This window comes from Gallus gallus, chromosome 1 (genome assembly GCF_016699485.2).
Source record: "Gallus gallus isolate bGalGal1 chromosome 1, bGalGal1.mat.broiler.GRCg7b, whole genome shotgun sequence".
Classification (NCBI taxonomy): Eukaryota; Metazoa; Chordata; class Aves; order Galliformes; family Phasianidae; genus Gallus; species Gallus gallus.
Genome location: NC_052532.1, coordinates 138,116,740 through 138,133,405, shown reverse-complemented (window position 1 = coordinate 138,133,405; position 16,666 = coordinate 138,116,740). Strand labels below are relative to the sequence as shown.

At 39.4% G+C, this 16,666-nt stretch overlaps 1 protein-coding gene across 3 annotated transcripts in view; it reads right to left on the bottom strand.

Annotated features, from left to right (window-relative positions):
• The window catches only part of MYO16 (myosin XVI), a 366,647-nt gene that overhangs the window by 275,697 nt on the left and 74,284 nt on the right, over nt 1-16,666 (bottom strand). The gene's annotated exons all lie outside the window — the stretch shown is intronic.

Sequence of the window (16,666 nt, the reverse complement as noted above, 5' to 3'; positions counted from 1 at the left end):
ATGAATGGACTCCTACCTCACACATTGCACTAGCTCGCTAGCTGGGTGGTGCTGACTGAATAACCAATTTATTTTCTCCTTGTTGCTTGACATAAACCTTATCTACATTTGAAGTCTGTTCTGAAAGCAAAATTAATAATTTCCTGGCAGGCTTTTCTAAGTCTCACATCAACATAGCACACAAACATTTCAAAAACACATTTTCTTAGAAAAAATGAGGGATAAAGGTGTGTTATTACACATCTTCTCTACCGAACAACTGAAACATGTTTTCTTTTTAAATCACTGACTTTGGATGTCCGATGCAAGACATTTATATTCTTTACTTTAAGTTTTGTTTTGCTTTGAAGACATAGGGCTGTATATAATATGTTATCATAGCATTACGTGATAGTACCATAGTCCCAGACAGCACCCAAAGTCTTGCTGAGAAACTCCAAGACACAAGCAGACACAGAAAATATTTTTACAGAACAAGTTCAGTTAACTGATTTTAACAATAAGCTACTATTTACCTTTCTATAATTTCTGTTCCTTTCTTAGCACACCTTTCTAGCTACAAGGAAATGATTTGTCAGAACAAAACACTGGAAACGAGCATTGGCTTGTATTAAGCCAAAACCCACTTTTTGCACCTCAGAAGTCAAGAACTCCCGTATAAGTTGAGCTAGAATGTTTTGTTTCAAATGATAAGTTTCATTTCATTTCAGACACAACAAGGAAATCAAAGGGTAACCTGTAAAGTTGCAGTAGCTGAAACTTCATTCTCAGCTTCACCCCACAAGATGAAAGCATTCAACCAAGATCTGCATTCAGACTGACTCATTCTAAGCCAATTTGTGACCGCATCTCCTTTCCATCACCGTATGAGGGAAACTGGATTAGTGAACTACAAATCTTCTCATTTATAATTGTTCTGCTTTGTATAAAATATTTCAGTACCCATGTCTTAAGCTCATATAGTATTTTTGGCTTATAAAAGTCTATGTTTATTCCTTAATAATTTGGCCACACTGCCTACCAGCCAGGCTCACAGCTTCAGAGAGAAAACCAGCACGCTGTGTTAGGCCATGTTTGGCAATGCAAACCGAATGGATGGGGAAAGTTAAAAGAAGGTTCTCATAAATGGCTTTCAGCTCTTCATTGCTATATCACTGTATTGGATTTACATGGCAAATTTTGGTAGCAGAGGGGCTGCAGGGGGTGGCCTCTGTGAGTAGAGCCCAGCATCTACCCCATGTGAGAGGAACATCCCTCCAGGCACCAAAGCCAGTGCAGAAGGAGGGCAGGAGGTACTTGGGTGTGAAGCAGCAGTTTCTTGCAGCCCATGCACACCATGCAGAGCAGAATGAGGCCTGAAAGTGGTTCAGCCCATGGAGAGCCCCAAGCTGGAGCTGCAGCCCTAGAGAGGGGCTCACAATGGGGTGGGAGGGCTGGGGGAGCTGCCCCCTGGGGGGACCGTTGTGGTACAATGCCTTAAGGGTGATCCCCAAGGTATGGAGCTGTCTTGGGGCAGTGCTGGGAGAGCTGAAGCCTATGGGAAGCCATCCATTCAGGAAGGAAGGCATCGTGGGAGGGATCCATGTGGAGCAAGGGCAGAGAGTGGGCACGGACAGAGACAGTGGTCACGGACAGAGACTGATAGCAGCCTCCATTCCCCTGCACTGCTTGGGGAGAGGAAGTAGAAGAGGGTGAGGAGAAAGTGTTTTTATTTTGCTTTTAGTTTCCTGCTGCTCTGATCTGTTAGGAATACACAGTAAATTACAAGAATCACCCTATGCTGTGTCTGCTCTGCCCATGATGGTAACTGGTGAGCGATCTCCCTGATCTCCCTATCCTTATCTTAACCCTTAAGCCCTTTTCCATTACATTTCCTCCCTCTCTTCATTTACGGAGTAGGAGTGAGAGAGAGAATACATGGTGGAATTTAGCTGTCCATCAGGGCAAGACCACCATATTCATGATTGCAACAGGAGATTAATTGTAGGAATTTCCCCCTTCCATACTGATGTGTCATGAAGCAGCAGCTGACAGTAGAAAAGCATTAACCAAGAGATCATAATTCTGATGTCCAACCTTTGCACTTTGGCTTGGTTAGCATGCATGGTACCTCAGGCCTCAGCTGGAAAAAGACAACTGACAGTACAGGAACCCAACTAAGCCTAGCATCCAGCTATACAAGAGTTTTAGCGCTGCTCTGTTCCTTCTTTTTTCCAAAAGGAAGCAGCAATACCCATGCCTGGGCTCAAGGAAGCTACAGATGAAATTGCTACGTCTGGAAAAAATCACAAGGGTAATAAACATTGCTGTTGTTATAGACCTAGCTATTTGCTGACAGCAGGCTTGAACCAAATCTTCGCTTGCATTTCCTCAGTTTAGCTCGTGAGTAGGTTCTGCTTTTAAGAGGAACTGCTGATTACTGCCCACATCACAACTGAGACTGGTACAAGTAGAACACCTTTTCTGCCATACTGCTCTGCTTCTCCAGTGCTGGAAATCAAACAAATTAGCTTAATGTCTTGGTCAAATAGAGCACAGAAATAAGATGAGCTCCTGTACCCAGCTTCCAGTTTCAGAAAGGATGTGGCTGTCTTAATGTACTCTGCATCTCCACTGAGACTACTTCAGCCTACATGAGTGGCAGTCTACTTGCTCAATGAAAAGTTGGGTTGAGCTGCTGGGTTGAGCCAGTACTGGCCTCACACAGTAGTTTCCAGTGCACAACCAGAATCAAACAGCTGAGGTAGATTGAGAAGAGCATTTTCAATCCACCTGAGTGCTAGTCTCAACTAAGTGATGAGCTGCAGATGGGTTTCTTTCTCTCTGCACATCAGATCAGCACGTGACTTGGATATAACAGTGGCAGGTCAGCAGTCTTGGTAGGTAAAGCCTGGATTAAACAACACAGCTGTAGACAAGGCAAACTTTCTGAATTCATCATTCGAAAGCCCACTTCTACATCATGCAATGTCCAGTCCCCATTTTAGAACTAGGTAGATCTTTACCCTGACTGTAGTAGCCAAGTGAGCATGAGAAGATCCTCACAGCACAACAGGCCAAGATTCCTGGCTATTATCCTGAGAGCTGAATTTAAAACCAGGAGGGTTATGGACATGCTTCTGGAGGAAGCCATAGTGCCACTTAAAGTGAGTTTCCTGGATAACATGTTCCAGTGCTGCACTACCCTCTATTAAAAAATGTGTTTTTTTGTGTTGTTTTTTTATTATTATTATTTTTACTGGGGCCATTGCAACTTGTTAACACTGTCAATAACAAGAAGAGCAGTCATTTATGTTTTCTTGGTAGCCACCTGCTGCCTTCACTTCAGTTTGCCAATGACTATCTCACACTTGGGTAAGACTTCTGAGGTACTCCAAGTGTATCTTCACTAGCCACCAGTAGAACGGGAAAGTTATTTCCCTCGGTCTGCTAGCCACCATCTATCTAACATACCCCAGCATGTGGTTTGCTTTATTTGCAGCTGAAGTGCAGAACTGGCTCCCAGTCAACTCCGTTTGCATCCTCTTCAGCAGAACTGCAACTCAAATCAGTTGGCTCTCAGCCCATACCAATTCACAGGGTTATTCTGCCCTTGGGCATCAAAATATGTACTTCCCTTGTTGAATGGCTCAAAGTTTGTGGTTCCAATAATCAGGATTAAGCTCTATCATTCAAATTATGCCAACCACTCTGCCCTAACTTAACACTGCCAGTAGAAGCAATGGCTTCAGCTGTATAAAAGGCCTCAAGGAAAAAATAACTGCTAAAATCCACAATTTTATTAGGCAGATGTAAACTTACTGCTTATGGACTGACAACTTGCCTTGTTTGTAGTTGAGAAGCTATTAGAACCTCCTAAAGGCACCACATGCAGCAGGTCTGTCCATCCTCTTCTCTCCCACATACAAGAAAAAGAGTTCAAACTAATATACTAAACTTACACAAGAAGCTCATATGGGACCCATTCAAATTGGCCAAGATTTTTGTAAGGCTTAATCTCAAGCAGAGCTTTTTCTGAATGCTAGTGAGGAGGTGGTGTGGTAATGTGACGAAAACGTTGCAGGTACAAAGAAAGAGTTGATATCATTATATGACACTACATTTGAAGATTACTTCATGTGTTTCTTCTTGCCTCAGTCTATGACAAATTGCAGTTGTGTAGAGTGATTTGATAAGGTCACTGTGACCGTCATGGCAGATTGCACTGAATAACTCATTAACAACGTCTCCATCTAAACTCTGAAAAAGCTTACTGGGGTCTGATCTATTTACGGAGATGCTCTGAACCAAAACAACTAGAAAAAATGTGACTGTCGATGTATATCTGGTTTTAAAGCCTGCATCTTACATACAATCACACAATGTAAAAGCTTTTATGAAAAAGTGAATTATCAAAACCACAGATCCTTTATTGTATCATAATGGTTGTTAGCTAGCACAGGACAAAGAAGCCTGTAAAGAATAGAAAACAAAATCTGTTTAAAGGATGCTTGCTACTGTAGAGCCGCTTTGCTGATTCCACCTTGAACCATTACAAAGAGAAGAGCCGTGGCTACAAAACAACCCGTTGACAAAAAATTGTAGCAATTTACTCACAATTGTCAGGAGTGCCGATTTCACGACACCATAAATCACAAGCTTGATCCTGCCTGTACAAACAATAGATTTCTGAGTAAAAAGGAATTGTTTGCTCTGAATTCTTACTGGTTCTTACAGTGAAGGTGACAGAAGGAACATTTTTGGCATCACAAACACCAGCCCATGAGCAACGTGAAGAGCCTGGAGAGGATGATGGGATATAAACAGAGAAGAACAATGTGATCACTACAGCCATTTTCTTCCACCTCTCAGAGGTGACTTGAGCCCAAGTAACTATATGGCACATAGGAACAGTTGCCATATCTCTTTCCAGAATCCATGATGATACCTCTTCCCTTTATATTTCCTGCTCTTGTGGCTTTTTCTCACTTCACTTTAGTCACTTGCGCTGGCATCTAAACCGTTAATCCAATCACCCTAAAAAATTGAAAGACTATGGTCTTTAAAGCAAAGAAACACTGCAGAAGGGTTAAAACTACCTAAAAAAAAAAATGGCAACACGAGATTCCAAGAATGTACCTACTCAAGACTCAAACAATATTCTTTCAGTATGTTGATATCATTAAGGGAAAAAGGAAAATAAAACCCTTCAAAACATACACTGTGCTCTGTCTGGGTTCCTGTTGTAACCACAGTTGAACATCTACATTCTCATTTTGATACCTGAAGTAGTCCTGCTTTTCAGAAAGATAAAATACTTGAAAATCTCATCAACTTCAGTAGACTGTTCAAAGAGATACACATTCATCAAAACAGAAAAAACACAAATTTTGATGAATACTTGAATTATTACGCAACACTTTCAGAGCTGGCCAGCTAAACATATTCCCAGTACTAATAAACAGATATAACAAAAGTATGTAGTGAACAGCAATAGTTTGATACTTACAGAACCAGATACAAGGATGGTGGAAATCAGCACAGCGTCATGAGCTTCAGAAAACTGTATTAACTTACACCCCATGTTTGCCAACAGAAATAAGACCAGGAACTACAGGAATGACCCTTCCAGTAATGCACTTTATTGTTATACATGATGGCTTCACTATGTGTTGTTGGCAGCATGCAAATCACAGAGCCGTAGAATCACTGAAGTTGGAAAAGACTCTTAACATCTTGAAGTCTGCGTACTACCTAACACTACCGAGCTCACCACTAAACCACATCTCTAAATACTACATCCACTCATCTCTTAGATACCTCCAGGGACCACATATATCATTTAAATTCGTTACATTTCAATGGAAAAATTAATTTATGCATAATAATGCGACTGAACTGAATTCCATGTGAAATCAGTGATACAAATGCAAAAGCCTAACTGATGTTATGGTGCCTGGACTACAGATCAATCTGTTTGATTACAGATGCCATTTTCAGAAATGAAAAGCTATTATGCATCATCTACGGATCTTACAGATATAAGAGGCTAGATTAATTTAAATCCAAATGAAATTGCAATGTTAAGGTTGGTAGCAAAATACTTGGCTTTGAAAAATCCTTTGTTCAGCGCAGGGAAAATTACTCACCATTTGAACAGCTTCTTCGTTACGTTTATTAGGCTGTAAATGAAACACAGTGCTCTTAACCACTCAGCCCAATTCTAACAGCTGAAGCATTTCCATCAGGTCAGCAATGCTGTGTTCACTGCAGCAATGGGCTTATTACTCCTTTCCTTTTTCCTTCATTCCCCTTTCCATCCCCAAGGAAATAATCATAAGGGAGTGATATAAAGATCAACTATTTCCCTTGTAACAAATCTAAAGAATTCTCTTAACACCAAATCTTCTGAGAATAAATTGCATAGCAGCAAAGGAGCTGGTCTGGTTCTCCCATTCTTGGCTCTACGGAGCCTCTCTTGGATGTAACTGCGAAGTTAGGTTTCTTAAATGACAAAACACCCAAAGCTTTCTTGTTTTTTTGCTGAACACCCAACTGTCTTTGCTAAAGAGCAATACTGAGCATACTCAAGCGAGCATACTCCTGTAAAACCCCACTGTCACTCTTCAAGAGCCTCTCAATGTGACTGGACTGGTAAGCAGGAACTGAAATCAATTTCTATCTTGATACCATGGAAAAGTTGCTTATCATACACTATCAATCAACTCTGTAGGCTTTGTAATAGACTCTATTATCTATCTATCAACCATTCAGTGAAGTTACAGCAGCATTCTCTAAAAATTTATTCTATTTAAATCAGAGAACCAACCAGTTTGGGATTTTGCCTTTGTAGTAATAGAGGAGAACCTGAATAATAAGGAACTAAAAATATAACAGAGGGCTCTGCACTGTCATTTGTCATTTACATCATGCAGTCTGTAACATACGGATATTGTATGTGCTAGGTAAATGTCATTAACTGCATGCCAGCTTATCCAGTAAAGAGCCAAACTGCCTGCCCGAGCATTGTCCTTCAGTGTAATAACACACCAGTTTTTGATGCACATGCTGGGTAGGGCTTCTTCCCAATTTTAGGAAAAAAATATCACTGCTATTTGGTTTTGCTTGTCTATAAGCACAAGGAACACACAAGTCCAAATGGTCTGAGAGAAAGTGTGTACAGCTGACAGCAGTAGTTCTTATTTGTGGATCAAATCCAGAAACTGCAGGAACGCAAACAAAATGAATAGGCACAATCTGCTCATCTTGTAACTGTTAGCTGTAATAAAGCCAATGCCTAATACTACAAGGAGCAACCTCTGCCTCCCCAGTAAAGTGGTATATACTGTCTCATGTACACATGGTTCATGGAAAACAAACAAAACATATCTAGACTGCAGAGCATATTGTCCTGATTCTCCTGTGCGTGTCATGCTTTGCGACTCTGATGTAAGACAACTATCTTTTTTACAGCTTTTAAATTGCAGTGTCTGAACTGGAGGCTGCACTGCAGCATGTCAGAAAGGAATTTTATAACAAAAGGTGCGTGTGAATGCTCTAGTAAGCAGTAGGAGAGTGTGAAGAAAAGCAATGGTATTTGAGTCAACAAAGCCTGATGGAATTGATGGAAGACTGGACCTATGGCTATATCATCCACACTGCCTATTGGGAGTGGTTTCCAGACACTATTCATGGCCTCTGTCACAAACAAGGAACTATTCAAAACTGAGCCAGAAAGCTAAAAAACACTCCTGTAGACAACAAATCAAATGCCTTTCCCTCTTCTTCACAAAGTACAGACAGTTCCTTCAAAGCATTTTCCACAAATGCTGCGTAACTGCCTTATCTTTATTTCTGCTGACAGCAAGGTAAGCAATGCAAAGTGCAATTCTGCATGGCAATGTATTCCTCCTGAAGAAGAGGGAACTTCCTTGCCATAGGATTTAATATCCTTGCAACATACTCAAGACTACTCGGTATCTTCTGTAACAAGAGATTTAACGGTTATTAGGCTAACCCAGGTACCCATACGGTAGAAAAGCAACATCATCAGTTCAGAGTATAAGGAAATAGCCATACCTCATTCCTAGGAAGTGCAGTTCCAGACATTGCTCACTCATTTGAATAAATTATGTCACAATTAACCTACTTTATGAGACATTTTCTTTTAACTGCCTAACAGGTTTGGAAATTACGAGAGGAACAAAAACAAGAAGATACATACAGGTAGCATAATCACACTGACATTTTTCCTCTGGAAAAATCAAAGTAAAATACACCTATATGATTCCCAAAGTTAACTTTATAATTTTAATTCAAATAGTATAAGTCTCCATGTCAGAAGCTGAAAAGAGAGCTCAGAGTAAAGTCAGTAAGCAAGTAATCTAATTCAATGATTGCTCTGCGAGTTTGTGGTGGTGGTGTTGTTTTAATACATCTCTATGAAGGCTGCTCCAAAAGTAATGCCTCCTATTTTATTATGTTGGCCCATGACAACAGAGGTGGACGTTGGTGGTATGGCAATAGAGGTTAAACCAATATTCCATCAACGTTGGTTCCATCAATATTCCATTACATTTTGTTGCCATTTGACAGATGGCAGCAGAGGGACACTGACAAAATGGCGTCTCACATGCAACTGTGGAGGAAGCAAAGGTGTATCACTGAATTCCTCCATGCAGAACAAATGGCATCCGCTGACATTCATCAACACTTGACAAATGTTTATGGAGACCAGAGAATGGATGTGAGCACAGTGAGGTGATGGGTGGTGCATTTCAGCAATGGTGAAAGTGACAGTGAATCACCTTCACTAGTGCAGATTTTTACAAGTGGGCCATGCAGACCCTTTCCATTGCTGGTGAGAATGCATAGCTAATGGTGGTGACCATGTCAAAAAAGAGTGTTTTGAAGATGAGAATTTGCTCTATCAAACAGTGTTATCGTGCTCTTTGTATCTGTTGCATATATTTATGGAAATAAATAGGAGGCATAAATTCTATGAATTTATATCACTCCTTATTTGGGATTTCCAAAAGAAAGAAATTTATACTTTTAGATTAACATAAATCACTTCATAAGGCTTGTCACTCACAAAGCCTGTGAGAAAATAACATCAGCATATTTGGCCATATGTTAATAATCTAAATTGCTCAAAGTCATATCACCAGTAAGTAAAACTCAAGAAGCTCCAAATCAGAGGGCATAAGAAGAGAAAGATGTTCTGGGCTTAAATGACAATTAAACAAAAAGTAGGGGGGGGGGGGGGGGGCAGATAGAAAATCCTCAGAAAAAAAAAGAAAAAAAAAAAAAGTCTTCTTAGTCTGTGGAGAGTCCTGGCTGTCTTTTATTTGGCTGCAATGCAAAACTTTTGAAGTTGTAACTAAGCTGTGAAGATAAGAGTTATTTCCTTACAGTGCAGTAAATGGAAATGTAGCAATGCATTCATCTCTATTCCACTCCTGGGATATGGGAAAGAGAGAAGGGAAGGATTTGCATTTGGGAACCGATGCCCTGGAATATTCTGTCATCACAGTAAATACAAAGGGCTTGCTACAAAGAACAAGGACACTCAGATCACAAAGTGATGAATAACACTGTTAAGATTGTTTTTGCTATTTGTAAATCTGAATCTTTGAAGGGTGAGTTAACACGTAGGTGAGAGGAAGCAAAAAATTACAGCAGTTACACTTCAAAAGGTTTTATGCTACAGTTTTAACTAAAAGAACTAAGTTGAATGACAGCAGAATCATAGAATCATAGAATCACTAAGGTTGGAAAAGACCCACAGGATCATCCAGTCCAACCATTCGCCCTTCACCAATGGTTCTCGCTAAACCATGTCCCTCAACACAACATCCAAACGCTCCTTGAACACCACCAGGCTTAGTGACTCCACCACCTCTCTGGGCAGCCCATTCCAGTGCCTGACCACCCTTTCAGAGAAGTAGTATTTCCTAATGTCCAGCCTGAATCTTCCCTGGTGCAGCTTGAAGCCATTCCCTCTAGTCCTATCACTAGTCACACGAGAGAAGAGGCTGACCCCCAGCTCACTACAGCCTCCCTTCAGGTAGTTATAGAGAGCAAGTTTTAGAATAAATAAATATCTGAAAGAAGAAACAGAAATTATGATTGTTTCAAATCCTGGGGTGGTTATCTCACAGACACTCTCAAGTAGCCACTATTTAGGCTGCAAATGTGCCAGGGATAAACAAGCATGTAGCATGTGAGAATTACAGAAAACATACGCAAAAAAGACATAAACCAGAAGTTTGAAAAAGCCTGCAGCAAATTTAGGCTTTTTAAAAAAGTACTTGTGGATAGAGACAAAAAGGATATTCAGCATCATACATCACGAATAGTCAAAAGCTAAAAAGGAAACAGTGGTTGATAGACCCCAAGTGTATGGACTGGCAAGCACACAAGAAAGGAAATCCTGTGCCAAATGAACTGTGGCTCTACATACAATCTCATCATTTACAGAGATTACTGCAAAGTAAAAGCAGATGGAAAACTAGTTTACAGTACAGAGGAGCTAACAAAAACTCTGCTTCAGAGCTAATATTCAAGCCCTTGGTCACTGCTCAGTGTACATCAAGGGACTGCCATCAGAGTTTTCAAACACCAAAGGGATTGGAAACAGACCCTCCTTTCTGCAGAAAGGCAACTTATCTAGAATACTGTACTCAATTCTAGACAATCAAATTGGAGCAGTTCAAAAGAAACTACCACAAATGGTTTTGGGGCCTGAGGGACTGATTTATGAGGAAAGATGAAAAGAATTAAATATGCATAGCTTAGCTAAGCAGCAACTAAGAAGAGAAGTTAACAGAAAATTGAAGGGTGAAAGGGAAAAAGAAAGGTTATACAGCATAAAAAGGAAGGGAATTTGCAACAACAGAAATAGTTTAATAAAGTATAAATTTTTACATACTACCAAGGTACAAATAGCACACCTGGATTAGATTACCACGTGAGACTGGAAAATCCCTAGTTGAGCATACTGACCAGACAGCCACCCAACAGCACCAATAAAGGGATAGAAGTTTGGGGCACTTAGGGCAGCTCAGTTAGCTCTGGCATTTCTCGATGGCCCTGCATACTTCCATAAAGACAATCCTCCAACAAAGCAGGGAAGCAACCACTGCGACAATTTCTGGTATGCAGAATTATACCATGGCATTCAAAAGACGTCTCTCCCTTGCACAGTAGGGATAGCTATTGGGCATGTCCTAGGTTAGCCTAGGCTGTGGTTCAAATAGCTAGTGTTCCTGCTAGGCTCAGCTGGATCTTTATCGATGAGTGAAAATGAAAGCAGGTGGAGCAGGTGTCCCAATAACAGTTATTGGGACATAGACTTAAGGTAGACTTAACATAGTATGTTAAGGCTACCTTCCACATCTACCACTTAGCGTTATACTCTTATGCTACAGCACAGTCATATGGAGGCATACAATCTAAGCAAAGAAGTGCAAAGAATCCCTTTCTCAAACTCAACTGTGAACATGCAATATCAGTATCACTTTTAGGCTAAGTTAAAGCCATGCTGACTATTTTTCTTCTGAAAAACAGAGGTCAAAAATTGATCAGTTTCATGAGAGAAACCAAAAGAAGACAGTGTCAGTGTACTACAGTAAACTTCACTTAAAGTTTCTTCACTTAAAAAAAAAAAATCTCAACAAATATACAAAGCTTCGAAGTTATTCAAAAATTCAAGATAGAAATCATATTATTATTGCAGATCCAACATTACTACTAGACAGAAAAAATGTCTCTCAAAGACGCAGTGCATCTATATATTTATTAGTCATCAGGAGGAAGTATATCATATAGATTGCTTTGAGTTTCATTTTCACAATCATCTGTAAGATTTATACACACCACTACCATAACTAACATTAGTAACGCAACTCATTAAATAAAATGACTGTAAGGAAAGTAAATCACCCAAAGAGCAAGGCATACACTTCATTTGCAATCTTAATGTATGTTTTCTCCTCTTTCACGTAAACCGAGTATTGGGCAAGGGATTCCACATGCTTCCATAGCGCCTCCTGCAATAACCTACCTAAAGACAACAATACTATCCCCTTCACAAAGACCGAACAAAAAAGGGAAAAAAATCTGCATGCCCGCCTCCATCCTTATCCTTAGCTTAGATGCAACATTTACAAAACTTATATAGGAAAAGCCTTTGTATAGGTTTGATTTCTTGTGGAGGAACCAAATCCATTGATTAGCTTTGAAGAATGACCTTAATAGACTGTTCCATTTTCCATAGAAGTCTTTACAAGGTCTCATATATATTTCATATGTCATGCTTCGTAACAGGATTTGCCTCAGATTTACCACAGCAGGACTCCATCAGCCTGGGGTGCTATGGCCCAGATCTATCATCTGTCTACATGCTCAGAATATGACTTCAAATTTCTTCCGAAAAGTCACAGTGCATAGAAAGGCATTCAGAACGGGATGTCAGATCCCAGGTTTTCCTTCTTCCCAAGAATAACACTTTCTGCTTTACAGTCAATTGTGAAGTACAGGCAAGCATACTACCAAGTTGAAACCTGACAGGAATGTCTAGGGTTCTCCTGCTCACGTGCCGTGCCCTCCTGTCCACACTCCTTGCCAGCTCACTTCTTCGAAGGTAAAAACAGATTAAAATGGACTACATGCCAGCTCTCTGCACCATCTTACAAATGTGGAAACTTGTCACAGACAGATGTACTTCAGTGTACAAGAATTATATTGGTAAGGAAAACAGAATCAGGGGTACTGCTTGCCACTGTGTTTCTTCAGATTACAACAGACTGACCCACGTCATCTGTTGTTGGAGGGTGAGCCCGGCAATCAAAACGCTAGAATTTTAAGACTTCTTTTAGGAGGTCTTGTTATGCTGTTGTTTCCACTGAAGGCAGTTGCTTGAATTTAAACAAATGGAAAATACACCTTCTAAGATATCTAATATTAATTGTATCTTACTATATTACACTTTTAATATTGGTGATATATTCCTCCATGGTATATCATAAAATTTGCATTAGGAAAACTCTTTTTTTTTTTTTTTTTTGTTCCCAAACCAGAACTCCCATCGACTTAATTGATTTTAATTTGTTTAAAAACAAATCAGAGTTACGTTAACTTAGTTTTATTTGCTTTATGTCTGTACGGTGGAAATGCTTGTATTTATTTTATTATCTATAGATACTCTCTGTTAGGTTTAACAATTTACAAACTGTGCAAAATATACCATAGTACAGTCTATTCCTTTGTCTGAAACGAGAAAGAAAAGGTACTATGATGATTTGGAGCAAGAATTTACTTCAGGAAAGAAAATAAGTTCCCGAGCCTCAAAGTTCTCACAAATTTTGTACGGAAAAGTGGAGATACTGCTACAACTTCACATGTGGAAACAGACATTTGGTTATTTTTTGCTCATCTTTATTCTTGGAGTAATCACCTCGAAAATGGAGTATTAGAATTCTGAGTTTTCATGCATGCTGTGCAGTATGGTGAGAAAATATGATACTTTGACCTTCACAATCTTCTTGCATCTTCTTTTCAGGATGGTTATTTTTCTTCTCAGTCTGCAGAACTTCTGTATACTAAGAACATAAGCAGCCCAAGTACCAAAAATGTAAGAGATTTCCGTACAACTTCCTTACAAGTGCACAATAAAATTTTCCACAGAAAATGCTGATGCTTTTCCCTCTTGGCAGATTTTTTAAAGTGGGAAACTAAATGTTCAAGTACAAATTATTTTGGGAGTGACTGTAATATTCTTGAAGAATATTATAAATAGAACCTCTTCTTAGTTTAGTATAATGTTGGCCTAATGTAGCTTTCAATTGTTCAAGTTAATATTGCTTCTCTGTTACTTCAAACTGTATTCTCAAAAAAAACAGTTTATATTCAATCTTCTACTTAAAATCTCCAAATGAGTTGCTACCGTTAGGAACATTTTATTCTGTTGGAGGCATACTTGACAAATTATTAAATTACCAGTATTACAGAAGCACAAAGATAATTGGGCTACTTATCAGCCCAAAGTACATTTTTCTAAATATTACTTTCCATGTCTACATACAGATATTAAAGGTACTTTTTACTTCTTCCATGTCATCCAGATTTCTAAGTTTTTCATATTTAGGTATGAAATTAGTTCAAATTAAAAAAATAAAGTTGAATTTCTGTCAGCATCACATGAATCCAGGAACTCAAGGGTATAAATAAATAAGTACTGCAAGACCTTATCTCCTTGCAGTCAGTGGTCAGGCACACCCAACTGATCCTCTCTCTCTCTGGATTCCCAGGGAAGATGACCCTCATCTCTTTCTTCCAATTTCATTTTAAGCAGTTGTCCTAGACATTTCATTTCAGTAATAACCTTACTTTAAGCCATAAGCATATGCAAGGAAAAGGAACATTTCCCTGCAGCCACAATGTACTAAGCTGACACCATCATGAAACACCATCTTCAGCTAAAGAGACGGCTGTTCAATAAGGGCCAGTATAGACATCTTGCTTCTATCTGCAGATCTTCCTCTTACCATCATAAATTCTACTTCTTTGTATCTTGAGCTCCTTACTGGTATTAGATTCTGCATATAACCAAGAGGGCATGAAACTTCTCTAGGACATCACAAAATGCACTAAATACTTATCTAGTACCACATCCTGCTTGACCCTGGAACAGAAGGATGGAAAGAAGAAAATACTTTGAAGACTCCAGTAGTTTTCTCACTCCAGTAAAGGTATAGTGTAACAGAGCACCCATGTGTCACCTTTACTTAGGTCACCACACATTCTGAACACACTGCCACAAGGGCAAGTGGTTTTTTTTGTTTGTTTTTTGTTTGTTTTTTGGTTTTTTTTTTTGTTTTTTTTTTTTGTTAGGGGACTCCCAGTTCTTCTTTTCAGGCTCCCTTTCTTACTTAGTAGCTTACTAGTCTAAGCTACAGAACTTCACCGCACTGAACAAAGATGGCATCACCACAATGTCTCAGCATAAGAAAGCTGACACGAATGTATCATGTGTTTCTCTCCCTGTACTGCCTCTTCATCCACAAGATAATCAAGTTCAAGTCCCCATTCCCTGTAAACTAAAACTAATGTATCACATCACATCTTCCCTGACCCTTTTCCAAGATGCATACAGTTCAGGCAGATCTATTGCTGTGGCACAAGACTGGAGCCACAGAAGAGTGAAGTGAGAAGGGCTGAATTACTTAGCAAAAGAACCTAGACTGAATTCAAAGTGCTAAGCAACAACTTGTGATGATACACCTCTTTCCTTGAAAACATCATGGAGTGTGCTAATTCAGCCTATCTGGTGAAAAGGAAACTGACGAAGCCATGGTTGAAATGCTCATCCAACTGTGCTGTGTTCTAGCAGCTAATAACTTTACTGAAACAGAAAATATATTGAAATGGCTAGCTATGAAAAGGTGGAAGTGAAATTAAGTAAAATGGAAACCATAAGAACAATTCAAAGAATTTACTCTTTTATTCATAAATACTATGGTAATTTTATTACCAAATACTCTGTGAATTAGTATGAAAAATATTCAAGATGACATCCCTATTACTGCTAGCTTTAGCCTTTCAAGACAAAGTACATGATTAAGGTCTCTGGCACTGCAGACTAAAGTCAAGACAATTTTATTTTTGTAATATAAGAAAAAATGACTGTAGTATATAGATTTTTTAAATACTACATTAGGAAGCAGTGAAAAGAAGGAATAAATCAGTATAGGTTACCCTTTGAAGATAGAACAATGTTTAGAGGCCAGATCTTCCATAGCATCTTCTACTCTAAGTAATTTTCTCCACAAACGTATCCTTGACCATATATTCAAGTGCTGGGGTTAATACGGATTGAACGTTGGGGAGATTGGTAATGCTCGCTTTTTTATCTTGTTTCATGTTCTGAACTAAATTCATCAATAAGCATCTAGTTAATAACTCCAGCCTTGAACTCTAAGTACTGGACTTTAACAAAACACAATTCATTTCTTTGTAATGCCTACGAAGGAGGTAAAAGGAATCTCAAGCCAATGGAAGTAGATTCTGACACTCAAGTTTGATCACATGATCACATTTACAGTGGGAATCAGAGTCTTGAACAACTAATTCAAGCCTCCCAACAAAAGCACTGTTTTCCTTATTACCTTTGGAAATCCCTTAGAAGAAATCCAGAGCACAGGAGCCATAACATACAAATGATGACATTAATGTCATAGACAGACATACTGGGGAGAGAAGTTAGCAGGAAGGTGCCATCTAATTTGCAAACTAACATTCATTTGCACAGTCTGTCACACAAATCATTAAGATAAAATGGTACCCTGCAGCTGGCAGATACCATGTGGTACTCTCCTACGTACCACTGAGCTCTCTGCTAAATAGCTTGCACAAGCTAATTGCTAAGGAGATTGGCAAGACTGCCAGTTCCCACTGTTGACGATTCTAGGCCGCAAAGAGATATGGACACCAGCAGTGACAACATGAGCTGCTCGACCAAACAGGCACATGCTGCTTGCATTCGAACTGCTGCTTGTGCTGCTTGAAGATGCCACAATGGTATACATAGCGGGTGTGACCACACAGGTGCCTTGCTTAGGTGGGCAGGAGGATGGGCTACAAACCTGGCCAGGTTGCTTCCAACCTGGGCGTTGCTATGACAAGA